The sequence below is a fragment of the Rana temporaria genome, chromosome 6, assembly GCF_905171775.1.
Source record: "Rana temporaria chromosome 6, aRanTem1.1, whole genome shotgun sequence".
NCBI classification, from domain to species: domain Eukaryota; kingdom Metazoa; phylum Chordata; class Amphibia; order Anura; family Ranidae; genus Rana; species Rana temporaria.
In genome coordinates, this window is record NC_053494.1 from 205,529,403 (window position 1) to 205,543,714 (window position 14,312).

At 48.1% G+C, this 14,312-nt stretch overlaps 1 protein-coding gene across 1 annotated transcript in view; it reads right to left on the reverse strand.

The window, feature by feature from the left end:
- DNAJB2 (DnaJ heat shock protein family (Hsp40) member B2) overlaps positions 1 to 14,062 on the reverse strand; it is a 71,894-nt gene extending 57,832 nt beyond the window's left edge. The window contains exons 1-2 of the mRNA XM_040358138.1: positions 13,956 to 14,062; positions 9,104 to 9,295 (exon numbers count right to left, since the gene is read on the reverse strand). The gene's annotated coding sequence lies outside the window, so the exon portion shown is untranslated. The remainder of the gene's footprint in view (positions 1 to 9,103; positions 9,296 to 13,955) is intronic.
- Between the last annotated feature and the right edge of the window lie 250 nt (positions 14,063 to 14,312).

The following is a 14,312-nucleotide window of genomic DNA, read 5'->3' on the forward strand; positions in this document are numbered from 1 at the left end:
ATTTTTTTGCTTGGTGCGATGGTTTGTCCGAGGATGGTGGGTGGTGTCCATGTGGTCCTAGCAATGGATTTTTTATTTGCGTGAAGGATGAGTAGTTCTGTTTTCGATCCGTTAAGTTTGAGGGCGCTTTCGGTCATCCAATTGTCGATCAGTGTGAGGCACTTTCCAAGTTCAAGAAATTGGTCTTTTTTGTTGGTGATTCGAAGGTAAAGCTGCGTGTCGTCCGCATAGGAGTGGTAACGCAGGTCCTGTTTGCTGATGATTTTGAGGAGCGGGCGGATGTAGATGTTGAAGAGTAGAGGTGAGAGGGGTGATCCTTGCGGGACTCCGCATGTGATGGTCCGTGTTTCTGATGTGAAATCTCCAAGTTTCACGGTCTGAGTGCGATTTTCCAGGAAAGATGCGAACCACGGTAGGGCTGCGTCAGAGACTCCTGCTACTTCTTTGAGTCGCGTGAGCAATATGTTGTGATCTACTGTGTCGAAGGCTGCACTAAGATCCAGCAGCACTAGGAGACAGGATTCTCCGTCATCTGCTGCTTCAAGGGCGTCATCCCATATCTTGAGAAGAGCCGTTTCTGTGCCGTGGCCTGGGCGAAAACCTGATTGTAGAGGATCTAGGAGTTTGTGGTCGTCCAGGTGGGGCTGGAGCTGTTGCACTACTGCTTTCTCCATGATCTTGGAGATCGTGTTCAGGCTTGTTACCGGTCTGCGCTGGTTAGGGTCTTTCGGATCGAGGTTGGGCTTCTTTAAGAGAGGTTTTATTATGCCTTGTTTGAGGTTGTCCGGAACCATCCCTTCCCTGAATGATTGGTTTATGATGTGCGTTATGGTGGGTGCCAAGATGTCCGTGCATTCTTTCAAGAGTTTTGTCGGGATGATGTCGTTTGGGGATGTGTTGTCTCGGAGGCTTCTGATGATGTTTTTTGTGGTGTCGATGGTAATTGGGATCAGCTCGAAATTCATCAAAGTTTTGTTGATTTCTTCTTCTTGCTGTATCTGAGTGGGGTTTATGGTTTTTTTTTTCTTCTGAACTGTTGCCCGAATCTTTTCAATTTTGTCGATAAAAAAGTCTGATAGTTCGTTGCAGAATTCTTGTGTCTCACTTGCAGGGGGCTCCAAACAGGAGGGGTTCATAGCCTTAGAGACTAGTTTAAAAAGTTCCCGTGGATGGTTTATGGCTTTGGAGATGGTGTTTGCAAAATGGTCTTTTTTGGCTTTAAAGATCGCTTTGTGGTAATTTTTGGTGAGGGTTTTGTACTTTGTGAGGTTTTCTTTTGATGGGTTCCTCCTCCAGTCTCCTTCAGCTCTTCTGCGTTCCTGTTTCAGTAGAGTGAGAAAGTCATTAAACCAGCCTGAGTTATTTTTTCGGTTGAGAGCTCTGCGTTTTGGAGCGACTGTATCTGCTGTTTGTAGTAGTGCTTTGTTTAAAGCGTTGAGAGTTTGCTCCGTTGAGTGGTTCGGATTTGGTACGTCTATTTTAGTTGCTAGTGTGATTTTGAAGAGCTCAGAGTGTAATTTCTTCTTTGATCTTGCCCAGTGTATAGTTGTTGGGAGTTTGGATTTTTGAAGGACGGTATCGGTGGTTAATATGAATTTGATGGCGTGGTGGTCCGTCCATGGTAGAGGTCTATTGTCCACAGTGTTGACATTCACGTTTTGTATGAAGATGAGATCCAAAGTGTGACCTGATGTATGTGTTGAAGTCTTTATCAGTTGCTGCAGACCCCGTTCTTCCAGTTGGTCGATGCAGGCGGTAGCGATGGGATCCTGAGTTGAGTTAGCCCAGAGGTTGAAATCCCCAAGTAGCAACAGGTTTTTGGTTTTCAGAGTGTGCGTCGAGAGGAATTCGGAGAAGGGTGAGAGGAGATGCGTTTTTGGTCCAGGTGGTCTGTAGCATAGTAGTATATGGACGGTTTCTTCTGGTGTAGTTTGAAGCTGCAGGGTCAGAGTTTCCATAAAGGGCAGAGAGTTCTGTAGAGTAGGTTTGGTGAGAGCGAGGTGGGATTTGTAGATCACTGCAAGGCCTCCTCCTCTTTGTCCTGTTCTATGTTCGGTTAGGATGCGATAATTTTCGGGCACCAATTCTGCTAAGATGGGGTTACAGTCGGGTGTTAGCCAACTTTCTGTGATAAAGAGGCAGTCTGTATTGTGTTGGACGATGAAGTCGTGGATTTCCTTTCTGTGTTTGACTGCAGATCTTGTGTTGATCAGGGCGCATTCTAAGTGTTGAAGTCGCTGCGGTGGCTTCTCTTTTTTTGGGTTTGGTTGGCGGTAGATTCTTAGTAGTCGTTCTTTCTGTAGTGTTTTTTCAGTGGTGGCTGGAAGCGTAGCAGCCAACTTCCTTAAGTTGCGGAGGGTGTCCGCTGCGTACTTGATGATGATCATGGTGGGAGATAAATTGATGGCGAAATGCTGGTACTGTAATCCTGTTGATCCAACGATGATGGGGATGGTCCTCGGGGGGGGGGGGGTGCTGTTCCCGGAAGGTTCAGTTGGTATTCGCTCAGTGACAGTGATGAGGATCGGTAAAAATGCTGCAAAAAAGATGGTGACCCGGCCTAACCGCCCCCCTCAGTTGATCCAGAGGAAGGCGAAAAACCCTAGCCTAGCGGCCAATTGCTGCAGCAAGGGAAAAAATTCCTTCCTGACCCCAGTGGCGATCGGAAACCCTGGATCAAGCTGCTAGTGTGGGCCCCGGTTAGACTTACCTGGGAGGTGTAGGGTGAGCTAGGAAAAGAACGTGCAGAATGGGGTGGGAGAAAGGACGGGGAGCCGAGATGGCCCTTACTTACCGGGTTGTGATTATGCTACTGTCCAGATGTCTCTTGTCTGTGGTCCCCTGGGTGTTGATCAGTGTCTGTGTGGCCTGAGCGTTCCCAGGCAGGTCGGCTTAGGGTGGGTGGTGAGGAGTCCTTTTGCCTCAGCTGGGTGTACCAAGATGGCCGCCGGAACCACAGCTAGGCCCGAGCCACGGTCTGTCCTGGTTCTCCTGGCCGAGATGCACTTCGTGGGCCTGTCTGGCTGGAGGCGATGCAGGGGAGGAGGAAACAGGGGAAGCAAAGCCGATGGCTGGGGCTGGGCCGCAGCCGCGCTCTTTCCTGCTGCTCAGCCCGCTTAGGGGAAGTGCCCGAGGACACCTGGGAGACCACAGGCGGCAGGCGGCGGCTGCGGATGAACTGGTGAGTGGAGCGGGGGGGGGGGGCTGGCGGGGTCCCGCGGACTGTGTGCGGCGAATGTCGCCTCGGTGGTCCGGGGGGGGGGGGCTCCGCGGCGGGTGAAAAAAAACGCCGGACTCAGCTGGAGGGAGCTGGTCGGCGGGCCAGGTGGTCCCGGGGGGGGCTGGATCCCGGGGTGCTGGATGGAGCGGCTGGGGAGGTGAGTAACGGAGTGCCGAAGCTGGGAGAGGGTAGCACCGGGATTCGGCTCTGAGACCGCTCTGGGACCGCTGACAGGAGCTGCTGCAACACACGTCTGATTGGAGCCATCGGCTCTAAGGCCTCGTACACACGATAGGATAGCCAGAGGACAACGGTCTGAAGGACCGTTTATCAGTCCAAACCGATCGTGTGTAGACCCCATAGGTTAGTTAACCTTAGGTTAAAAAAATTATAACTTGCTTTAAAATTTAACCGATGGACAGGTCAAAACCAATCGTTAGTATGCAAAAGCATCAGTTAAAAACCCGCGCATGCTCAGAATCAAGTCGACGCATGCTTGGAAGCATTGAACTTCCTTTTTTAGCACGTCGTTGTGTTTTACGTCACCGCGTTCTGACACAATCGTTTTTTTAACTGATGGTGTGTAAGCACGACGGACCATCAATCAGCTTCATCGGTTAACCTAGGACAACGGCCCTTCAGACCGTTGTCCTCTGGCTATCCCATCGTCCGTGCGAGGCCTTATAGGCATCCTGATTAGATCCATGGGCTCCAATAAGCTTTCAAATTGGTAAACAGCGGGCGTACTGCTGTGTGTTCGCTGTTTACACAGTGCTGTGTTAGTGAAGCGATTTATTTGATTCTAAACACTGACCCGCCTCTCAGCCAATCAGGTGCACCAGGTCTGGTTACCTGTCACCTGATTGGCTGAACCGACAGGCGCTGTGATTGGATGCCTAGCGTCCAATAATAGCAGAAGAGGACAGGTGAAGACATCGAGGACTCGGAGGGAGCGTGGAGGACAGCACTGACCCAAGACAGGTAAGTGCTGGCAGAGGTGGGTGCACACTGGCAGCATTTGATGGGGCAATCTGGTGGCAATTGATGGGGCACAGTGAGGCTGCAATTTAGGTTTTGTTTTTTTCCCAGTTTGTTTGCACCCCCCCAAAAAAAATTTGAGTACCATCCGCCACTTACATGGAGGAACCCTTGAAATAGCTGGGGTTCCTTGAGGCCTAAAAGTTAACAATTAATATATCTTATAATAAATTAGCATGAACAGTAAGTTATGGATACATCAATAAATCAAAGAAAAAGAACTGTTATGTACTTGGTGTATTTGACAATTTGGCCACTTCATTTATCAAAATTATTTTCGGTCATAATAATGAAATGAAAACAATAAAAGCCAGAAAAGAAATGCAGACTGAAAGTTGTTGAGTTTACTCACACTAGTGGTCAGTGGATTTGTGACGCTTACAATAGTGGGCGGCTGAGCGCTATAGTGCCCCCAAATACGGATGGTCAGTAAAGTGGTTCAATATATTGATGGTGAACACCAAAGATGGGCCCCCTTAAAATTTGTGGTCATTGTAGAAGGGTCCCCTTACACTGGTGGTCAGTGGAGAGGGGCCCTTTGAATTGGTGGTCTATGGAGAAGCACCCCCTTATGTTAGTGGTCAGTAGAGCTGCACGATTCTGGTCAAAATGAGAATCACGATTCTCAAAAAACTGAAAGCCAGAAACCCAGCCCCCCCCCCAAATAAATAAACCTGCGATTTATCTGAAAATATGAATATATAAAAAGAGACCAGTGATGTGTCTATAATGTTAAAGACCATATAACTCCTATGAAAAAAGCAGAATCAAAGTTTGATTCTGCTTTTTTCATAGGAGTTATATGGTCTTTAACATTATAGACACATCACTGGTCTCTTTTTTATAGATCAGAAGCAGTACCGCCAGCAACCATTGGGTGGTGCATGGATACACACAGTTGTACAGAACTGTGAGAAAGATTAATACATCAGAAGCAGTACCGCCGGCAACCACTGGGTGGCACATGGATACACACTACAGTTGTACAGATCTGCAAGAGAAGCCCAGGCATCCATCCAGCGGCGCAGGCTGCTGACGCTGGTTCCGATATCGGAGCCATTTGCGTTCCACGCAGCTCTAGTGGTCAGTAGAGAGAGGCCCCTTGAATTTGTCTTTGTAGTACCATCCCCTTACATTGGTGGCCAGAGAAGGACCCCCTTATATCAGTGGTAATAGAAGGGTCCCCTACATCAGTGGTCATCAACCCTGCCCTACAGGGCCCACTAACAGGCCAGGTTTTATGTATTACCTTGGGGAGATGCAGACTAGTATACTGCGATCGCAGCAAATTATATCACCTGTGATGTATTTCAGTTATCTTGCAAACCTGGCCTGTTAGTGGGCCCTGTAGGACAGGGTTGATGACCACTGCCTTACATTGACCGTTAGTGGTGAAGGCCCTCCTTAAATTGATGGTCAGTGGAGAGATTTTTCCTTACGTTGGTGGTCATTGGGTAAGGACCCCCTAAATCAGAGGTCATTGGAGAAGGGCCCCTTACATTGGTTGTTAGTGAAAAAGACCTCCCCTAAATTGGTGGTCAGTGGAGAAGCCCCCCGCCCCCCCCTTCCTTATTTTGGTGGTAATTGGAGAAGGGCTTCCCTAAATTGTTGGTCAGTGAAGAAGGGACCCCTTACATTGAAGGTCATTGGAAGAAGGGTCCCTTTACAATGGTGGTCAGTAGAGTAAGGTCACCTACATTGGTGGTCAGTAGAGAAATATGGTTATAGATGGATGATATGAATATTATATTGTTATAATAGAATAAAAAATAAATTCTATTTCATAATAATATATTTTACATTCTATTATAACAATATATTTTATAATATTTATATTATCACTATCATAATATTTAGAATAATTATATTTTATATTATAAATATCATGATAATGGTGATATTATAAAAATATATATTGCTTTAACAATATATATTTAGTAAATTAAAAAATATATTAAATTTATAAAATTGGTAATATTATAAATAAAAAACAAAACAATACGCACTTCAGAGTAACTTCTAGAACGAGTTATGGACTGGGATGGGTAATAGGATACCCCTCCTCCACTCTTCCCGCTGGCTACAAGCAGTCAGCTGCTGTTTGCTAAAAGCCGCGTTTAATAAGCGTGTATCAGGGAACTGGATAGAGTCAAATATTTGATGACACCAGAATATTTGAGCACAGGCATACCACTATTGTAAGAGGCTTTGTTCAGACTTGCCAAACATGTCCTAAAAACTGCTGACAGACAGAAGGACAGGATTCAGAACACAGAGATCTGGCACAAGTCTCCGGCGCTTTAAAGCGGATCTCCACCCTAAAGTGAAGTCGCGCTGATCGGCACCCTCCGGTGTCACATTTGACACCTTTCAGGGGGAGGGGGGGTGCAGATACCTGTCTAAAGACAGGTATTTGCACCCACTTCCAGCCACACGTCACGGGCAAAAGATGTTTTTTTTCTGACATCCTGCCCGTCCCCCCGTTGTGCTCTGGGAACACTCGGCTCCCAGCACACAGCGGGAGCCAATCGGCGGGCGCAGCGCGACTCGCGCATGCGCCGTAGGGAACCGGGCAGTGAAGCCGGAGCGCTTCACTTCCTGGTTCCCTCACCGTGGATGGCGGGGGGAGCAGCAGGGTGACGAGCGATCGCTCGTCCTCTGCTGCGGACGCCGCTGGACTCCAGGACAGGTAAGTGTCCTAATATTAAAAGTCAGCAGCTGCAGTATTTGTAGCTGCTGGCTTTTAATATTTTTTTTTTGAGCGGACATCCGCTTTAAGTGTCACTGAGGAGCCACCAGTGGCTCTAAATCAGTGGCGTCACTAGGGTTGGTGTCACCTGGTGCGGTAAAATATGGTGTCACCCCCCCCCCCCCCCCCAATAAAAAATTTCAAATATTTTTTACCCTACTGTTTGCTCTCTGTTCTCCTTTCTTCCCCTTTTCTCTCTCTCCCTATCCATCTTTCTTGTTCGTTCTATCCCTTCTTCTTTCTCTCCATTTTTCTTTGTCCCCTCCCCCCACCTCTCTTTCTCCAGAACCGGAATTCACATCTCAGGAGCCTATAGGCCAGGGGCGTACCTAGAGCATTTGGCACCCGGGGCGGATCAAATATCTGGCACCCCCCACACGTTAAAATGTAAAAACACCCCACTGTGCCCCCTGCATACCTCTGCATCCTTCAATATCTTTTTTGTTACTACTGTGTACCCCTCTCCACAACTGCACCTCTGGACCACTTTACATTGCACAGTACCCTGCACCCCTTTACATTACACAGCCCCCTGCATCACTGGACCCCTTTACATTACACAGCCCCCTGCATCACTGGACCCCTTTACATTACACAGCCCCCTGCATCACTGGACCCCTTTAAAATTACACAGCACCCTGTATCACTGGACCCCTTTACATCTCACAGCCCCCTTCACCTCTGGACCCTTTTACATTACACAGCCCCCTGCACCACTGGACCCCTTTACATTACACAGCCGCCTGCACCTCTGCACCCCTTTACATCACATAGCCCCCTGCACCTCTGGACCCTTTCACACTACACATCCCTCTACACCCCTTTACATTACACAGCACCATGCACCTCTGGACCATTTTACATTACACAGCACCCTGCATCACTGCACCCCTTTACATTACACAGCACCCTGCATCACTGGCCCCCTTTACATCTCATAGCCCCCTGCAACTCTGGACCCTTTTACAATACACAACACCCTGCATCACTGCACTCCTTTTACATTACACAGCCACCTGCACCTCTGGTCATGTCAGCTAAAAAAAAAAAAAAAAAAAATAAATTTTTTTTTTATCGGGATGGTGTCACCCCTCTAGTGGGTGTCACCCGGTGCGGCCCGCACCCCCCTAGCAACGCCACTGCTCTAAATACATTGTTTGATCTTTGCTTGTAAAGTAAACACCGATCTAGACAGCATCACCTACAGAAGAATCTACACTGCATCCGACAACCTTAGGCCTCATGCACACTGGACGTTTTTTGAGCAGCTGTTTTTGGCAGAGTTTTTTTTTTCTACAGTCATTAAACTCTCCCATCATGTTCATGCACACATATGCTGTTATCAGCAATTTTGGGCAGTGGCGTTTGAGCAGTTAAAAAAAAAAAAAAAACACACACACCACACACCCAAAAACTAGAGGGTTCTGAGAGACATTTTTCAGCTGTAAAAAACGCTCCAACGCTGAAAACCGCGGCTCACCAGCCTTTTTTGTTCCATGAGAAAAAAAAAACTAAAAAAAACGCAAATGTGGAAAAATGCTAAATCGTTGAAAAACTCACTGCAAAGCTACTGGCATTTTTAGAACGTTATTTTAACGTCCAGTGTGCACAAGGCAAAGTCGCAGTTCAACTTTTTTATTTTATTTATTTGTTAAGAATTGAACTGCGAATTTGCCTCATGCACACTGGGCAGAAGTTCAACCCCTTCTGGGACACATCACAGGTCCCAGTAGGCTGCGGGACCATTCATAAAGTGCAGCTCGCGCATGTGCGGTGGGAGGTTGGCTGTGAGGTCACAAGGCGTCACAGCCGGCTTCCCACACTAGATATGGCGGCGCCAGGGCTCTAAAGACCAGCCAAGAACTGGCCCAGGTGAGAAAAGCATTGGATCCCTAGATAGGTGAATGTAATTTAATAGTCATCAGCTACAGAAATTTGTAGGCGTTGACTTTTCAAATTATTTTTTTTGGGGGGGGGGGGGGCTGTAGATCCTCTTTAAAACGCTTTCTGATCCATTTTGCCAAGCCCGACAACCTCAGAAACGTACATATAAAAAAGTCACAATAGCAAAAAATACAGCAAAGAGAGACACTTACCCTCCTGTCACCTTTACAGCAATCAAAAGGCAGATTACCGACAAAAGAACGGAAACTTTTTTTGGTAACTGTTTTGTAAACAAAGTTTGGAATGTAAATGTGGCGCCTCCTGGTGGTCAGGATTACAGACTCAAGCCATAGTACACTCCTCTTCTGAGCGGGGTCTCCTCTATTTGCAGCTCTCTGTAGTTCCTGAAAATGTAATATAGAGACGTGTTATAATTGTAACTGGAGGACACAGATAGGATACATGTGAGAGATCTAATGACCCCACACCCACGCCGTATCTTTCCTTCAACACAGAGCAGCCTTCTGTGTGAACTATGTAGCCCATAGTAAAGGCTAATCTCAAATACAGATAATCCCAGCGTGGCAGGCCGATAATCTGCAGCGGTTAAGCAGTTTGTAAAGCCCCTCAGTCTTCTACTGATCCCCCCCAGGTCTGGTTGTCATATGAATGTGTCCTCCTGCCCCGTGTATATCAATCATGCTTGGACCTCAGTTTCTGGTTGTCCTACGAATGTGTCCCCTATCCTGTGTGTGTCACCCTCAGTTCTCCCCGTGTCTGGTTGTCATATAAATGTCCTGTCAGAGGCGCAACTAGAACCTTCAGGGGCCCCAGTGCAAGAAACCATGGAGGGCCCCCCAACCAGAGCCCTTCCCACTGATCCCAGAGTCCTTTACTCCCATCGTGGGATTCTTTATTACAGTCCCACAGTGGGCCACCTTCCTGACATCCTGGGGCACCCCCACGGTGGCAGAACGCCAGAGCCCAGTCACAAGTGCAACCTTAACGGCCCTCAGGGCTGCCACTTGAAATCATTGGGCCCAGTACAGCCTACCTGACCCGCTCTCCATCCTGAAGCTATCCCCTGTACCCTGCAGCAGCCTATGGGGGGTGGGGAGAGTATAAGAAACAGTCAGCACTTCTGGATGGGCACAGAGAGCTTGGGCCCCCTGATGACCTGAGGTGGCCTGAGCCCAGTATAGGACCAGTGGTACCCCCTTAGCAGCCCTGGTAGTTCTGCCACTGGGGGGGGGGTTGTTTTTTTGGTATTAATTGAGACAAGGCAGGGGCCAGTAAAAATTGCACATTTACCGGCTCCTTCCCCACTCTTCACGCTGACAGATCCCCCGCAGCAGCCAGTGAGAGGGGCAAACAGGGGGGGGGGGGGGAATTGTCCAGCGAAGGACACAGGAGCCCAGGGCAGCGATAGGGAGGCAGCGGAAACGGACTGCGGAGGAACCGATGCCCTTTATTTCCCTCCTGCAGCCTTGTCTGGATAGCCAACACTGCTTAAAGCGGAGGTTAACCAAAAAATCAACTTTCTGCCATTAGATCCAGCATACTGCTGACATCTGCACTTTATCATCATTTTATATACCGTGTTCCCATCTGTGCTGTTGTCACAGCTGATCTGTGTGCGTCTTTGTACATAAAATGAAGGCACGATATAGTCCGTTCTATATATTCAGAGTCCCCCTGCGTCTGCCTGTTCATAGTCCCAACCTGACTACAGTTAACTGCCAGAGGCGTACTAACTGCTGCTCTGAACTTGACACCTAAAGCCATTCTATACAGAACAGGGACTGTCACTGACCTGGGTGCTGCATGGCAGGTGTCACCCCATGTATCCCCCTCCCGTGCCAAATGCAGCAGCTGTAAGAACATGTAATTGATCTTCACATAATGTATGCCAGACACGAGGACAGGCAGCGGGAGAGCCGTCAACATAGATATACACTACAAGACAGCAGTTATTAAAAGGGGTTGGAAAGGTTCACCTTATTGCATCCTAAGCATTAAGGTGAAAAAACATCTGTTGATTACGGGCAGGGCCGCCATCAGGGGGGTACAGGCAGTATACCTGTAAGGGTCCGGAGGTCCCTAGGGGCCCCCAGATGGCAACACCCCTTTTTTTTTTTATAAAAAAAAATATATTTATTAAAAAAAAAAATAATATATTTTTATTTTATGTTTTATTAAAAGGACTATTTTTTTTTTTTTTTTTTTTTTTTAGAGGTCCGGAGGCCCCCAGGGCCCCAGATGGCAACCCCCCCCCTTTTTTTTTAGGGGTCCGGCGGTCCCCAGGGGCCCCAAGATCCCAACCCTCTTTTTTATATAAAAAAAACTTATTTTTCTATTTCTTATATTTATTATTATTATTATTATTATTATTATTATTATTATTATTATTATTATTATTATTATTATTATTATTATTATTATTATTATTATTATTATTAGGCCCAGAGGTCCCCAGGGCCCCCGGATGGCAACCCCCCCTTTTTTTTTATACATTTATATTTTTCTTCATTTCTTATTTTTTTTGTAAAGGGGCCCCCCCAGGCGGCAGCACCCCCCCCCCCCCCCCCCCCCGTTCTCTGCTCCAGGGGGCCCATGCCTGAAGCTGTGTAAGGGGCCCCATAATTCCTGATGGTGGCCCTGCTTGTGTGGATCTCATGCACTCTCCCAAAAAAAGTGGCTCCAAAGGCTGTCTGATCTGGAGATGTTTTGGGGACTGTGGAAGAAGGGGGGATAAGCAGACAGGATCAAACAGCCTTTTACACAATGCAGAGAATTAACCCCTTAGCCCCTTAGGTTCCACAGTGAGTATAACAAGCATGCTTTGCTGCATATACAGACTGATCTTACTGTTGTGGGTTTAGTGACACTTTAAGATACACGGTATAACTGTAGCAGCAGGAACAATAATAACGATGATAATAACAACAACAAATAATAATAAACTCCTAGGGAGCAGGGCTTTGAATACAAGGCATAACTTTGTAGTAATAATAAACATAGTAATATTTTACATAAAGGATCGTTACTCTTGCACACAATTCCTCTATAAACCCAACACAAACTTCTATATACTCTTTTGTAGAACTACAAATCCCAGCTGTCCCATCAGGTTTTAGCAGAGGAGACACTCAGGGATTTGTGACTGCATTAGACAGACCAGCTTCAGGTCAGTAGAAGTTGTTTGGAGGTCAGTAAATCTACAAGGCTGGGCAGTGACAGCTGAGAAAATTCTGCTTACTACACAGAGGGGGGGGGGGGGGTCAGTGACCAGCAATGTTCCTGGGGGGCTTCGGCCCTTCGTAATTGGAAGCTTTATATTTTCCCTCCCCTCCTACCCTGGGGCCCATAGCCTCTGCATGGGCTGCTATGGCTAATGTTACCCTACCATGTCCTGTCTATATGACCAGCTCTCCCCATGTCTGTCTGGTGACCCGATGACGTCATTCTGTCTTCTACTTGTATTGATGATGTCTGGATGTCCTATGTATATTGCTGTCCATATGTATGTCTATTCTATATAGGTTGATGTCCATACATCTGTATGTCTTTTGCAGACATAGGGGCATATGGTGTCCCTATGTCTGTCCAGCATATGACAGTCTGCTTTCACTTTGGTTGTCCTGCCTGTATGTCTGACCAGAACTCCCCATGTCTGTCTGGTCATCCTATTCCTCCAATGTCTGACTAGATCACATGTGCCGATGACCCCAATTTCCGTCTGACCGTCCCATGTAGTGGGGTGTCTGTCTGTCTGTCCCATGTAGTGGTGTGTCTGTCTGTCCGTCCCATGTAGTGGGGTGTCTGTCTGTCCGTCCCATGTAGTGGGGTGTCTGTCTGTCTGTCCCATGTAGTGGTGTGTCTGTCTGTCCGTCCCATGTAGTGGGGTGTCTGTCTGTCCGTCCCATGTAGTGGGGTGTCTGTCTGTCCGTCCCATGTAGTGGGGTGTCTGTCTGTCCGTCCCATGTAGTGGGGTGTCTGTTTGTCCTTCCATGTAGTGGTGTCTGTCCGTCCCATGTAGTGGGGTCTCTGTCTGTTCGTCCCATGTAGTGGGGTCTGTTTGTCCATCCCATGTAGTGGTGTTTATTTGTCCGTCCCATGTAGTGGGGTGTCTGTCTGTCCGTCCCATGTAGTGGGGTCTCTGTCTGTTCGTCCCATGTAGTGGTGTCTGTCTGTCCGTCCCATGTAGTGGTGTCTGTCTGTCCGTCCCATGTAGTGGTGTCTGTCTGTCCGTCCCATGTAGTGGTGTCTGTCTGTCCGTCCCATGTAGTGGTGTCTGTCTGTCCGTCCCATGTAGTGGTGTCTGTCTGTCCGTCCCATGTAGTGGTGTCTGTCTGTCCGTCCCATGTAGTGGTGTCTGTCTGTCCGTCCCATGTAGTGCTGTGTCTGTCTGTCCGTCCCATGTAGTGCTGTGTCTGTCTGTCCCATGTAGTGGTGTCCGTTTGTCTATCCCATGTAGTGGTGTGTCTGTATGCCCCATGTAGTGGTGTCTGTCTGTCCGTCCCATGTAGTGGGGTGTCTGTCTGTCCGTCCCATGTAGTGGTGTCTGTCTGTCCGTCCCATGTAGTGGTGTCTGTCTGTCCGTCCCATGTAGTGGTGTCCGTTTGTCTATCCCATGTAGTGGTGTGTCTGTCTGTCCCATGTAGTGGTGTCCGTTTGTTTATCCCATGTAGTGGTGTCTGTTTGTCCATCCCATGTAGTGGTGTCTGTCTGTCCATCCCATGTAGTGGTGTCCGTTTGTCTATCCCATGTAGTGGTGTGTCTGTCTGTCCCATGTAGTGGTGTCCGTTTGTTTATCCCATGTAGTGGTGTCTGTTTGTCCATCCCATGTAGTGGTGTCTGTCTGTCCATCCCATGTAGTGGTGTCTGTCTGTCCATCCCATGTAGTGGTGTCTGTCTGTCCATCCCATGTAGTGGTGTCTGTCTGTCCATCCCATGTAGTGGTGTCTGTCTTTCCATCCCATGTAGTGGTGTCTGTCGCATGTAGTGGTGTCTGTCTGTCCATCTTGTTATGTAATGACGTCACCCGGAGCCCCTCGTACTCACCGGTACACCGGGCTCCTCTCTGTCTCTTCTCTCTCCCGGACGGTTGATCAGCTCTGCCGTGACGTCACCGTCAGCTGAGAAGAAAGGTCCAGAATATACCAGGAGAGCCTGTCTACACCGCGACCAATCAGCCGCAACCCAACCGTCCCAGGGAGCAGGCTGATTGGACTAGACCGGAGGGAGGGGCGGGGCGCGGGTTGTCAGTGCCGCACACTGCAGGGTTGTTGTGCGGACTGTGTGTGTGGGAGGAGCCGAGGGGCGGGGCCACCCTTGTGATGCATTCCACCTGGGAGAGAAATGTTTTATAGAGAGTGCGAGAGGATACATTGTATTACATTGTATTCCCATCCCATAGTA